This window comes from Colossoma macropomum, unplaced genomic scaffold, assembly GCF_904425465.1.
Source record: "Colossoma macropomum unplaced genomic scaffold, Colossoma_macropomum, whole genome shotgun sequence".
Taxonomy (NCBI): Eukaryota; Metazoa; Chordata; class Actinopteri; order Characiformes; family Serrasalmidae; genus Colossoma; species Colossoma macropomum.
The window spans coordinates 37,209,205-37,223,077 of NW_023494784.1; the positions used below are offsets into that span (position 1 = coordinate 37,209,205).

A 13,873-nucleotide genomic window follows, 5' to 3' on the forward strand; every position below is an offset into this window, starting at 1 on the left:
GAGCTTATTTACATATATCAGTCCTAAAGCCATCAGTAACAGAAGTACCCAAACAGCCTGTTTAATTGTATGGGATAAAGAGAGGTTGGAAAATGGTTGTATAGAAATTAATTACTGCAATTTTTGGTACATGAAACCACACAAGAGTAGAATTTAGCAGAAAATTAATAGAGTATAAGCACTTAAAGACATCAGTTAATATTAAAAAGCCCTTTGGGCACCAGACAAGAACAAGGTCGCGGTTGTGCCTGAGGTAAAAATATCAGACCGCACAGTTTCTGTGAAATGAAATATGCGAATAGGCTGTAGATCAGCGAATGTAAGGCCTATCCTTGGACATGCTAGCAATGCACTTAAACCTTTTTTGGTACTTTAATGGAAGGAAAGATTGGGTGTCCGTCTTGCCATTCTGAAAGGGCCTCTGTCCTGGTCCGAGCTCCCCTCACTGCTGCCATTGTCTCTGGTGATGGACAGGCCTTCAGCTGATAATACAGCCCAGGATGGCCCACAGAGCCATTTCAGCTTTCAGCAGCCATGGACATCCACAGGCTTTAACTCGTACCACCGCACGGACTACAAGGTGACACACTGAATAAAATCTCATGCAAATCAGTTTTTGGTTTGATACAAAGGCCATTTTTCATTTAAATTCCACTCAAAATGGCCATTAAGTTCAAGTTACTCATTTTTTAGGAGATATTTCTAAGGATCAGGAATCACTTGCAAAAGGAAGAAGAAAGTCAACAGAAAATAAATGAAAAAAAAAATATTTCAAGTTGAGATGTATAGCTGTTCAAGAAGTTCTTACTGAGAAAAGGAGACAGACACATCAAGCAAAGAAACTGCTGGTGTTCTCAGAACAATGGACCGACCGCCCCAGAGTCCAGACCTTAACGTCACTGAATGTGTTTGGAATTATTTGGATGGTGAGAAGCAGAAAAAAGGTAAACCAACTTCTCAGACTGAACTTTGGAGGTGTGGCTGCAGATTTCTTTGAAAAACTGAAAGTGAAACTCCTGAAAAAATGGAAGCTGTAATAAAGAGTGGACACACTAAATACTAACAAATCTATGTAAATCTATTATTGTCATTTTGCTTTTAGGCATTAAAGCAGTTCAGTAATCATTTATCCAGTTGCGTGCCACGTCCTGGTGCAAACAAGGCCTCATCGTAACATAGGAAATGCCTGGATCTATTTGAGGCATCAGGTTCAGAGGACATCTCTGTGTGGAATTTAATCAGTTTACATGGTCTCAATAAAAGCAAATCAACTTACGACTTTCTTCACTCAAGTGATGTAATTAGTTGCCGGGATATGATTTGATTATGGCATCTTCAATTCAGAGACATCACGAAAGCTGACCACAACCAGCTTTGTGGAATGGATTCATTTCTCAAAAAAAAAAAAAAACTGTTAGTGTTTGTCTATTATTGCTCTATGCATCTCTTTTTATCTGACATGTTTCAATGAACTACATTTCCGTAACATTTCTGTCATTCTAACGTCATTCTGTATGGACCATATGGGCAAAAGTCAGTGTCAAAGAAACTGTTCTGTATTTTTAACTGTTCAACTTGTGCTGCTTATAGTTCCTAGAACAGTAGTGTGGCAAAAAGTCTCATACCCATTCCCGACTCCCCCCAACAACAGCCAAGACATCTTTGGTGTATTAATTTGCTTCTTTAGTTTTGCACTGGAGCTACAAGTCTAATGTAGCCAGCAAGTAATGAAAGCTAATAGCTCACCAGTTGGCATCATGCAAACTACTTCCACATCATCCCACAAGGACAAGTTAAGTTTCAAGATGGTTTGTACTATGGCATCACTAGAAACTAGAGATATTATCTGAATATTTGACTCTTATTGGTATAATGTACATGGAGAAGAGTTGTTATGGATAAGCTATTCAGCCACTCTGATCAAGGCTTGGACTGATAGAAGACCTGCCCACAGCTGCGTTTTTGTATTGTAAACGTTTACCAATGAGCATAGCCCACATTAATCAAAAATTAAAATCTAAATCCTTCGGGGTCCTAAGTGGCCCCACTGTGCAAGTGTTTGGAAATCATGAGTCATGAGAGTGCTAGCCATCACTCTCTCAGCTCGGTGCATGTGATGGGGAGACCTATCTTATAGGTGGGGATTGGCCACAACTAAATTGGGTTCAAGTCTTTAAGTGTATACATAAATATATATTCCTACACTGTATGGCCAAAAGTATGTGGACACCTGAACATCACACCTATATGAGCTTGTTGGACATCGCATTCCAAAACCATGGGCATCAATATGGAGTTGCCCCCCTTTGCAGCTATAACAGCCTCCACTCTTCTGGGATGGCTTTCCGCAAGATTTTGTAGTAAGTCTGTGGGAATCAAAATGCATTTGTGAGGTCAGGCACTGATGATGGCCAAGACGGCCTGGCTCAAACAAAGGTGTTCAGTCAAACCAAGACTCGTCTATCAGACTGCCAGATAATGAAGCTTGATTCATCACTACAGAGAACATGTTTGTACTGCTCCAGAGTCCAGTGGCGGCGTGCTTTACACCACTCCAGCCAACACTTGGCATTGCGTATAGTGATCTTAGGCTGGTGTGCAGCCCTGCTCTATGAGTTTGCTGGTCTATCTCTTTGTGGCTGAGCTGTTGTTGCTCCTAGCAGCTTCCATTTCACAGTAATTGCACTGTAAGTGAATGAAAAAGTGAAATGAAAAATCTAGCAGGGAAGAAATTTCACAAACTAATTGGAATCCTATGACAGTGCCATGTTTAAGGTCACTGAGCTCTTCAGTACAACCCATTCCACTGCCAGTGTTTGTCTATGGAGATTGCATGGCTATGTGCTTGATTTAATGTTAGTAATGCGTGTGGCTGAAACATCTAAACTCAATCATTAGAAGCAGTGTCCATGTACTTTTGGCCATATAGTGTACATTAGCCTCATCCGTCCAGTGCAAAACTTTAGAAGCAAACTTCTAAACACCAGCCATCTCAGCTGACTGGGTCTGTTTGTATAAATTTTATTTTATCTCCAGACTATGATTCAGCCTCTTTCCACTCTTCCACTCTTCTTGCTCACTTCTGTTTCATCCAGGAGTAAAATGATCCTTATCTAGTCGTCTCGGCCTGCCAGCGAGCCCTCGTCCCTCCATTACATGAAACCTGAGCCGGGAGTAGCAGGTTGTAATTATGGGAAAGCGGCCGATTTTAGATGTAAACTTTAAGTGGAGCTCAGTCATGCATGAAATTTATATGCTGCTCTAATGTTCTGTTCTTTTGTACAGGATAAGGCGTCCAGATGTTTTATGGGTCAATTTAGGTGACGCCGAGTCTCTTCATTTGGTAAACAGCCTGTAAGTATTACTAAAATTTAAGTGACACTTTATTTGGAGTGATTCTTTTAGATGAAACAAACTCTCAACAGAATCTCAGTAACATGTCAAAAACATATGAGGGTCAAGATTAGGTTTTGGGTTGAGGTTAAGGTTAGGGTTAGGATTAGGGCCAGGGTTAGGGTTAGGTTTTGGGTAAGGTTGGTAAGGTTAGGTTTTGCGGAATGGAAGTAACATTTTAACTGTACATCTACTTAATGTAAATAATGTATCAACAGTACATCTTCAATATATTTACTTCAGTGTATTCAGATGCTTCATTACTGCTACTTCACTGATATGTTGTTGATGTGTTACTGATAATCTGTTAAGAGTTTATTAATCACCTACAAAGGACCACTCCAAATAAAGTGTTACAACTAGTCAGAAAAGTCGATTAGTCATCAACACACTGAAAAAACAAAAGCACTTTATAAGGGCCTATGATACACGTGTCCATTCAGATTGATTTCAATACACTACACGAAGAGTAGAGGTCCGATGGCTTCCTTATTGTTTTTATTGAAAGTCAACCTGACCTCAAAATTGACCTTTTTTTACCATGTTAGTTGATGTTCCTGGCCATATTAAGCACAATTCATTGTATTATACTCTTTGAAAGACAAAATTTTTGTTTTTTTCCACCATCTTTGATGAAAGTGTAATAACTTTTACCTGCCTCTAAAACAAAGAAGCTGCTGGTGTTCTCAGAACAGTGGACTGACCACTCCAGAGTCCAGACCTCAACATCACTGATTGTGAAAAAAATTCTTATGAAAAGAAAGAAAGCTGTAATAAAGGTAAAGAGTGGACACAGAAATAAATGATATTATTTTTAGTTGTCAAGGCTTTTGTGTAATTTTCTGTCTTTTTTTAATCTGAAAAATGAAAAAGATTATGGCTGTTAAATAAATGAAAGGTGGTCTCAGACATTTACACAGTACTGTATATGATATATGCACTCACAAGCCAATTAAAAGATATAAAAGGAAATATAAAAGGTGAAACTTCAAGTAAATGGGCCTAAAAGGTAACACCACTGTGGTAGTACTGTTACTATTCATGTTTAAGCACGAGCCTAAACATTGACTCTAATCTTTTATTGCCATTTCAGTCACAGGTGCCAAACTGCATTAGAGCTCAAAGTTCTTCAGAAACTTCATATTGGCACCTACAGTGGGAAAATGGGTCGCATTCATACGCTTCTAGATTATATGTTGGTTACCTCCTTATTCTGTGCTAAAACTGGGTGCTTCTTTCAGCCACTGAAGAAATGAAAATGCTCTAGAATGTCAGTGTGACTTCCCTCAGGCTGCTATTCACAATTTACAAACCCAACCGCTCATTTTCCCATCAGAGTGGGGCCTAAAAGTGTGTGGTGAGAAGATATATGTACCATTGGTTGAAAATGGGCTGACTTTACAATTAAAATGACAGTTACTCATGGGCGCTGGCTTCAGAGTAGCATCTTAAACCATGAAAGGTGGCCTTTTTCCACATCTGGACCAGAACCACAATATCAACCACAAAGCTTTACTCCTTACGAGTCATCAGCAGAGTGATTTGAGCACTGAATGGGTATTTTTAGAAAGCCTCCATTGGAAAAACCCAACACATTAACATACAGAGTACATAAATCCATCAGCAACACATAAAACTCGGTGCCTAAATAGCCACTTCAAAGCATCGGTGTCCAGTGTGGGCTTTCAGACAGGATGGAGGGTTGATTTGTGGTGTGCGGATGTGGTCTCCATCCCAGGAGTCCAGCCTGTGCTATTTTATGTGATGATGTAGATAACTGAAGCATGCATGAAATGGTACAGTTAAGGTTACTTTCTCGTAACCATGTGGTCTGAACTTTAGTATTTCCCTCAACATGTCAAAAGTTGGGACAGTATGTGAAATGCTAATAAAAACAGAAGACAGTAATAGTAAACTCTGTTTGAGCTACACTGTAAACAAATAGTATATAAAAATAATAATAATACCATACATATACTGTATTTTAACAGTGCTGTTGTCCAGATGTGTCCTCTGTAGGGAATGAAGAACAACATTTTACTCCAAAATTAAGCCCAAAATTGTTCAGACCCACGCCAAATCTTGATATACAGTGAATTTTTATTTAACCAGTATGTTTCTTTTGGCTGCCAAATAAGTGATAAATGACGATAAGACATTATTCATACCCTTTCTCAGTAATCAGCGGCAAGGCCTTTAGGAAATGGTTCTTACAATTGCTAACAAGCTTTTTGCATGTCTCCCCTGGGATTTTGGACCACTCCTCTTTTGCGCTGATCTCCAGGTCTTTGAGATTAGAAAGCTTCCTTGCCATCACTCAGATCTTTAGCTCCCTCCACAGATAGGATCCCCGTCTAAACTCTTTCTGAGCCACTCCAAAATGTTGATATTGTTGTCTGTTAACCATTTCTTGACCACTTTGACAGTGTGTTTTGGATCATTGTCTTGTTGGAAGGTCCAGTGCTGCCCAAGGCCAAGTTTTTCTGCAGGCTGCCTGATGTTTTCCTCCAGAATCTTAATGTAATCCTCTTTTCTCATGATGCTGTTTACTTTGGTGAGGTGGCCTGACCCACTAGCCACCCCCAAAGCATTAAATTCCAACCACCATGCTTGACTGTGGGAATGGTGTTCTTGGGGTTGAATGCTTCTCCTTTCTTTTTCCACACGAAAGCCACATCCCTATGTTCAAACAAATCCATTTTTATGTCTTTTGACCACAGAATTGATGACCAAAAGCTTTCCTTTTTGTCTAGGTGAGCTTTTGCAAAGGCTAGGCGAGATTTTCTGTGCCTTGGAGAAGTGGAGTCCTCCTTGGTCAGCATCTGTGGAGGCCAGTCTTGTGCAGTGTCCGCTGGAGTGTCTGTCTTGAGATTGATCGGATTCATCAGAATGGCCTTGGTGGTGATCATTCTTGCCAGCGCAGGTGGTCACTTTTGGCTTCCTACCACACCACATTTTTCAAAATGTAGAATTCTCTTTTGATTATGCTTTGCACTGTGGCCACTGGCACTGGAAAACACTTGGATATGGCTTTATGGCCTTTTCTCATCTTGTGAGCAGCCACAGTGTGTACCCGGGGGTCTTCACTAAGCTCTTTGGTTTTAGCCATGACTTGCAATTGACTAGTAACTGACTAGAGAACTACTACATCAGACAGAATATTAGAATACATCAGAATATTAGAATGCTTTAGAATACTCTAGAAATGACCATAACCATTTGAAATGACATAGAAGCTTGATTTTCTCAAAAAATCTGCAGCAATTTAAAGGGGTATAAATAACTTTGGACATGGCATTTTAGTTAAAATGTAAGAAAAAAACATAAATAGTTAAAATCTATAATTAACATATCTATCAGATTGTCTCACTGTTTTTGTTATTTGGTAATGTCCTTTCTAGCCAGAAAAAACATATTGGTCAAACAAAAATTTACTATGAATCAAACTTTGGCATGGGTATAAATAATGTTAGGCTCTAATGCAAGTTGTGTTGAGAAATGACAATGAAGACCATTTGAACTTGCACTTAAACTCATTAATTTACGGAAATAAAATGTAATTTAACAATAACAAATGATCGCCTTTATTTCACAGACATTTGCGTTAATCTTACTTGTTACTGTTATTATTATGGTAAAATACTGTCAGTCAGAATAACGAGTTGAACCAGGAAAACTAAAAGGCAGTGTTTCTCACAAATTAAAGGATTATAATTTTACAGATTTCTTAGAAAACATACTTTTACTGTTAATTAACAGGTTTTGTCCATACTGTGACAGATTTTGGCTTTTTGAACTTTATGCTGGTAACAGTCCTGATGATCCTTTTCTTCTTTGGCTTGAAAAACACATCCATTATTTCCATAAAATGCTGCCTCATCAGACCAGAACACAGCTCCTTTAAGGTGCACCCACTGCAGACACAGGTGGACACTCACCTGTATAATCTCCATAGAAAAGCATTGCCAATAGAATGCTACACTCTGAAGCAGCCACACATAAGAAACTGCTTTCTCTAAAGTGGCAGAGCTCAAATCAATACCTTTGGGATAAGATGGAGTAATCCAGAACCTGACCTCACTAATGCTCTTGTGGCTGAATGCAATTAAATCCTCACAACAAGGTTCCAACATTTAGTGTAAAACCTTCCTAGAAGAGGCTGTTACTGCAGCAAAGTTGGGACAAACAGCTTCATTGCACATCCAGAGTCTATCAAAAAAACCCATAGGACGCTGTTCCTTGGAGCTGAAGATGTGCAGGTGATGTTGGTTCAAAGAGCATTCCTGACATTTTTGCTTTTAATGTAAACCCTCATTGCTTCAAGTGCCCGTTGAACGATTTATTCGAAAGCCTCAATGCTTTAAATGTCTGTTTTCTTGAGATCATCAATTATGTCTGCTCATTAAATGAAAATGACAGATTATCTTGAAAGTAAAGGTGGGAATTAGTCACATTTACTCAATTCAGTGTACTTAAAGGGCCATTCCTGCCTGAACTAGCATTAATATGATATTTGTCATGTTATACAGTATTCTGTAGTGCGGCGTGCATCTTCAGCCACATCAGTTTGGCAGAATTCATGTTTTTGTGTCATTGTTGTTCATCAGTGTTCTCTCACTATAATACCCAGCATGCACTATGCTAGCCACTGATCTAGAGGCTAAGAAATACATCTGTGATGCCATCTAGCATGATATAACACTGACCTCCCTGACCCCCAAGTATCAACTACAAAGATACTTACTTAGATAAAAGATAAAAACTTACTTCCACCTTCTAGACGCATCATCAGGAGGGAGGTTACCTAGTCTTTAAATCAGAGCCCCTCGCTCCAGAGTCTAGGCTCTCTGGTAAGAGGCAAGAAGGCATGTTTACAACAGATGCATCAATGGTTAAAGATTATATTTTGGCTGGAATGTGCCTTTAAGTACGAGCTGATGGATTTGTACTTTGCTGTTGTGAATAATTATTTCACTTATATATGAATGTATAACAATGAGGAAACAAATCTACTATTTTGTGCTCCATTTAAGGCCTTAAAAATTAGTCCCTAATTCCTTTTTTCTTTCTGTGCAAATGACAGAACATGTATTCAGTGTATGTGTGTTGTTCATCAGGCCTTGAGTTTCAATGGGACTCTTAGACAAGGCAAAGTTTATTTAGAAAATTTATTTTGCTTGGCTAAAGTGCTGTATAAGAGGTCAAATAAACTGCGATAGAGCAAATAAAATATAGATGAGATTTGCATAATAGTGATTTATTACTATTACTTTAAGCAACCAACTGTCAGCCCGTCCTAAGGAACGATATGGGACTCTATACCGACAGCTTTGTACTTTTTGAAGCTTGTAATTGACTCACATTGGTATGAACCCACCTTCATTCTGACATTAAAACTTACAAAGTGCTTCTTTTTTTCTTATATGTGCATTTTAAAGACACTACAGTTCATTTTTGTTTCGCGTAACTGACAGTTTCAACTGAAGTCTTCAAGTTTTGGTTGCTCTGTTGTAGGTTGAGTGTCTATCACATTCTGTGGCCCTCTGCTGGTCATGATCAGGGGGGCACTCTAGTGCACTGCTGCCCAAAGTGTGGCAGTGTGGTCCACTTGCATAAGGAAGAAGAAAGTGAAAATGTGAGAAAAAAAAAATTAGTTTTCAAAACTGGAATTCAAAAAAATTATTAAAAGCTACAGAGAAAAAGGGACTCCTAACAACCACCTGAAAGACCTGGTAGACACCAAAACTGCCCCCATCAGATAAACAGCACTTAAAGCTTTCATCTTTGAGAGAGAGGAGAAAATCAAGCTGCTTCAGATCTGAAAACATCCACAGGTGTTTTTGTCCATCCTTCCACTGTGAGAAGACAACTCAGCACTATGGGTCTGAAAGGATGTGTAGCTGTTCAAGAAGCTCTTACTGAGAAAATGAAACAGACACATCAAACAAAGAAGCTGCTGGTGTTTTCAGAACAATGGACTGACCACCCCAGAGTTCAGACCTCAACCATAACTGAATGTGTTTGGGATTATTTGGTTGGTGAGAAGCAGAAAATGCTAAACCAACTTCTAAGACTGAACTTTGGAGGTGTGTCTGGGTTGAGTATATGTGTGTTTTCTGCTTTTTTCCTGGAACTGAAAAATGAATCATTCATACTTAATGCCCATTTTGAGCAATGAAGGGTGAGCTCTGACTTTTGCACATGAAAATTGTATTACTGAAGCATTTTAGCAATAAAATATAGTATATAGTATAATAACTTGATTTGAAACCTTCCTACCATATTTGTCTGTTTGTTTGTTTGTTGTGTTTTTGGTCCTCGGCCCACCGCCAGCCTTGCACACTGGCTCCCCAAGGCCCAAACCTTGTGTGTGAATCAGGAGCTTTTCCTTATAGAAGTTAAACTCCATTTACATTCTTTTAGTAGGAACCCCAAAGCACCCCTCACTCCATTTACTACTTTGTAGTGTTTGCATGATCCAGTTCAGAAGAAAGTCAGAGGCCAGGAGTATAGAGTGCGTTTCCCTCTGAAATGTTCATTTTCCCTGCAGTTATTTAGACGCTAATAAAAGCTGGGGCTCAGTTTCTCAGTGAAGCTCTGCTTGGTCTTGTCGATGAGATGGTCTTAAATCATGACACTAATGGCCTGATGAATTACCCACACAAACCCAACGCACTAGAAGAAGTTGGCTGAGTAACATAAAACCATCCTTATGTTGAAATCTTCTCACTTGAGATGACATAATGACTCATGTTGAAGTAAAAGCAGCTACTAAAACCCTGAGTAGAAAATCCAACAGACATGAGTTATACCTCAGCTCCCTGCAGAATTAAAGTGAAGTTTGTTTGTCTCTATTTTTTACTTTTTGGAGAGTTTTGTTCTAAAATAAAATGTGAATGCTCCAAAGTGAGAGGTGTGGGCAACAGTAGAGCAGAACAGGAGCTGAACCAACATGACAGAATGAAACTAAACTCGCTAACCTATTCACTACACTTAAAAGGGAATCCCACTGATTTTTCAGAATGTAAATGACACCATTCCAAGTGGTTTGAGGTAAAATGGTTCATTGTAGAGATTCTTACTGACTTATTTACAGTGGTGCTGATAGGAACCAGGGGTCGCCATGTCTACAACACAAATATAGCCATTTTATTTACTATCCAAAACCACCAGTGAGTTTTTATGTGTAATGTTGATGATGGTAAAATAGTGGAAAAACATGAAAAAAAGTTTTCTTTAGATACTGTTTTCCCTTGTGTGTATGTCTCCGCTGTAAATGGACTAAAAATATGTTTTAGGCAAAACCGTCTCAAAACTACCGTAAATGTGCAATATTTCATGTGTAATATGTGTAAAATATCCTTATAGTGTAGATTCTTTTGCTTTTTTTATTTATAATGTTTATATTCTTAATTTTTGTGAAACATACAGTTTATTTTTTATCTTTAATGTATATTTTTATCTTTAATATATATATGTAGTGTATACATGGTACTAATCAACAAACTGTAACCTTGTTAAGTAATTAACAAGGTTGATACCTTGTTTGCTGATTCTTTTCTTGTTACTCTTTCTCTTGAGTGCCTTGCTGTCCATTTGCTGCTGTAGCTCTGTGAATTTCTCCTGTTGTGGGAATAATAATGTAAGGATTATCTTATCTTATCATATCTTACCCTATCTTATCTTATCTTTAAACAATGTCTAAAAGGATTTGCATCTTAATCATCTATTTGTGCAGAAATTTAGAAAATTCGGTGGATTTCCCCTTTAAGTACATATACATGAGATTTAAATCATGTAGAACTTATTTAAATCTGCCATTTAATTTAATGAGCATAAGTGACTTAATTTTTCATTTTAAAAATGAAATATTAAAGCATTATGTGTTTTAAATGTATATTTCAACAGATATATGTATTTTTCAGATTATATTTTTATATAAAAAATACCGAGAGAGATGAAGGCTCGAGCGTGTGTGGACGAACTGCCAGCCAATCACAGCGCTGGAGGGCGGGGCTTGTCTGAATACGGGTGGGCAAAAACACTGATCTCACTGATCGCTGCCGGAGCCGAGAGCAGTAAAGGTGCAGGAGTGGGTCAGAGCTCAGACACACTCGGAGAGAGAAGTCTGAGGAGAAAAGCGCACAGATGGATGTTTAGCCTCCACACGCCGCCGGAGAAGGAGAAAGAAGGAGAAAGGGAACTGCCGGGGAGGTGTGACAGGAGCGGAGGAGCGAGGCTTCTCTCTCTTTTTTTCTTGGTGAGTAAAGAGGAGCCGCGTTTTCTTGCCTTTCTGCTGCGTCAGTGTTTGAAGGGAGGCGTGAAAACAAGTCACGCTTTCACCGCCCATGTGAAGCTGAAGGTAGAACAACACGGGAGGACGGAGGCTGTTCGGTTCTTTAGTGATATAAAGAGTCTTAATACGGAGTGTTTTAACGCTGAGACCCACAAATCTGAGTGTAAGACTGAGGACTGTTGAGTGTAGTGAGTGAGTATTTAGAGTACTTGACCCAGTTTGACCCTGATACCTTTAGCACAGAATTACAGTAGCTGTTTTTATTTATTTATTTATTTATTTATTTGGGGTAAGTTTCTTTCTTTCTTTCTGTCTTTCTTTCTTTCTTTTTCAAAATGTATTATTTACTTATTTTAGGGCCAGTTGTTTTTGTTTTCGGATTTTTTTTTTTTAATACATTTTTGTAGGGCAGCTTTTTTGTGTACTATTTTTTATTTTGTTGGTATTTTTAAAATAAGCAAGCAATTTATTGTAATGCTGGTTGTTCTTATTTATTTATTTATTTATTTGTATTAAAAAACGTAATTTATTTCCCCCATAATCCTTCACTTCGATTAACATAAATAAACCAGCTGCGACCCACTGGTTCAAATACATTTCAGGTTTATTGTGTCCTAGATGCTCTTCAGAAAATTGATGCAAAAAAATGTGAAAATAGTCCGTCTGTTCTTATTAGGGTGGTCAGTGCGCTGATATTTCTCCTTATTGTGGTAAATTGCATCACATTGTCCCAAAATGCTTTTCTCAGCACAAGCATTTTATTGTGGGTATCATCAGTACTGAGAAAATGCTGAACAGCCGCATGTTTCATTGCAAAGAGAGCACAATTAGGCCTGTTTCACTGTATTTAAGGTGGTACAGAATGTAAAGCGCTGAATGAAAACCACTGTAGTTATAGTTTTTAGTCATATCTTGATGCATATTGCATATCGAGAAGTATCGTGATGTATGTTTTTGCCATATTGCTCACCTGTCGTTCTTATTGAGCAGCACATTGTTTGTGATGATGGTAATTTGGTAACTGTGAGTAGCAAAGAACCGGTGCCTTAAGAGAGAGAAATGCAGGCAGAGTAATGATGCACTTGGGGGTCAATGCAGATTTTTTCCAGTGTGATGCCCACAGAGCTTCCTTATCTGTGATATTTCAGATGCAGAAATTTCAGCATCTGTCATTCATTTAGAGGAAAAGGTCAGGCAGTGTGTAATAACTACATGCTATGCCACGTATGTAGGTCCAATTTCACGCTTTTGGTCAATGTTATATGGAACTAATCATCAGTGAAACTGGCCTGTCGGACCTGCCAGAGTGAATACATCAAGGAGCAGGTGCATGGATGAAATTCAGACTATGCTGCATGTTTTTGGAACATGCACGCAGATGTTTGGAATAGGCGTGAACCCGCCGGCAAGTGCTTTGTGTGCTTCTTGCAGTGGTGTATTATAGCAGCTTATGTGTTCTCTTTGCAGTTTTTCAGTATTTTTGTACATATTCCAACAGCAGGGCTGTAATAGCAGGACTGCACAATAGCCCATATTATTTGTTGACCATTATCGCAGTATTGGCCTTTGCAAAACTGATATTGCCCAATGCTTCACTATGCAAATAAGCCTTCTGAACAATTACTGTGCTTTTTACTGTGTGCTGTCAGCATCCTGACCAATCACAGTTCCAGATGATTGGTCTTGTGGGCGGATGTGTCACGTTATTAATAAATATTGTAATATATTACAAGATGTGTCATTATAGCAATATAACTGCTAAGCTTGGATTTTGTGCAGCTCTAATGCTGTTTCTTGTTATATTTCAACAGATAAATTCAGTATTCAAACACATTTTTATTCATGTCTTGATCAGAACCACACCTTCCTTACCTTTTAATCCAGAATTAATTCTGGAATTTGCAGTCTTCATATTGTTTGGTAGGTTTGTAAGTGCTGGATCTCTATGATATTATGAGTATTGGACGGTTAAAAGGGAAAAGAATGTGTATAATTCAACATGAAATGGTTCATCATAGAGTCTCAGATTTCTTTACAGTGGTGCTGATGGAACCAGGAGTCGCCATGTGTACAACACAAATATTGCCAGTTTATTTACTATCCAAAACCGCCAGTGGACCTACACGTGTCTTCTGGGCTTTTATATGGAATGCTGGTGATGCTAAAATAGTGATAAAAACAACA

At 38.5% G+C, this 13,873-nt stretch overlaps 1 protein-coding gene across 1 annotated transcript in view; it reads left to right on the forward strand.

The window, feature by feature from the left end:
* The first annotated feature begins 11,467 nt into the window (after positions 1–11,467).
* The window catches only part of lypd6 (LY6/PLAUR domain containing 6), a 58,388-nt gene continuing 55,982 nt past the window's right edge, over positions 11,468–13,873 (forward strand). Inside the window, exon 1 of the mRNA XM_036570953.1 lies at positions 11,468–11,653. The gene's annotated coding sequence lies outside the window, so the exon portion shown is untranslated. The remainder of the gene's footprint in view (positions 11,654–13,873) is intronic.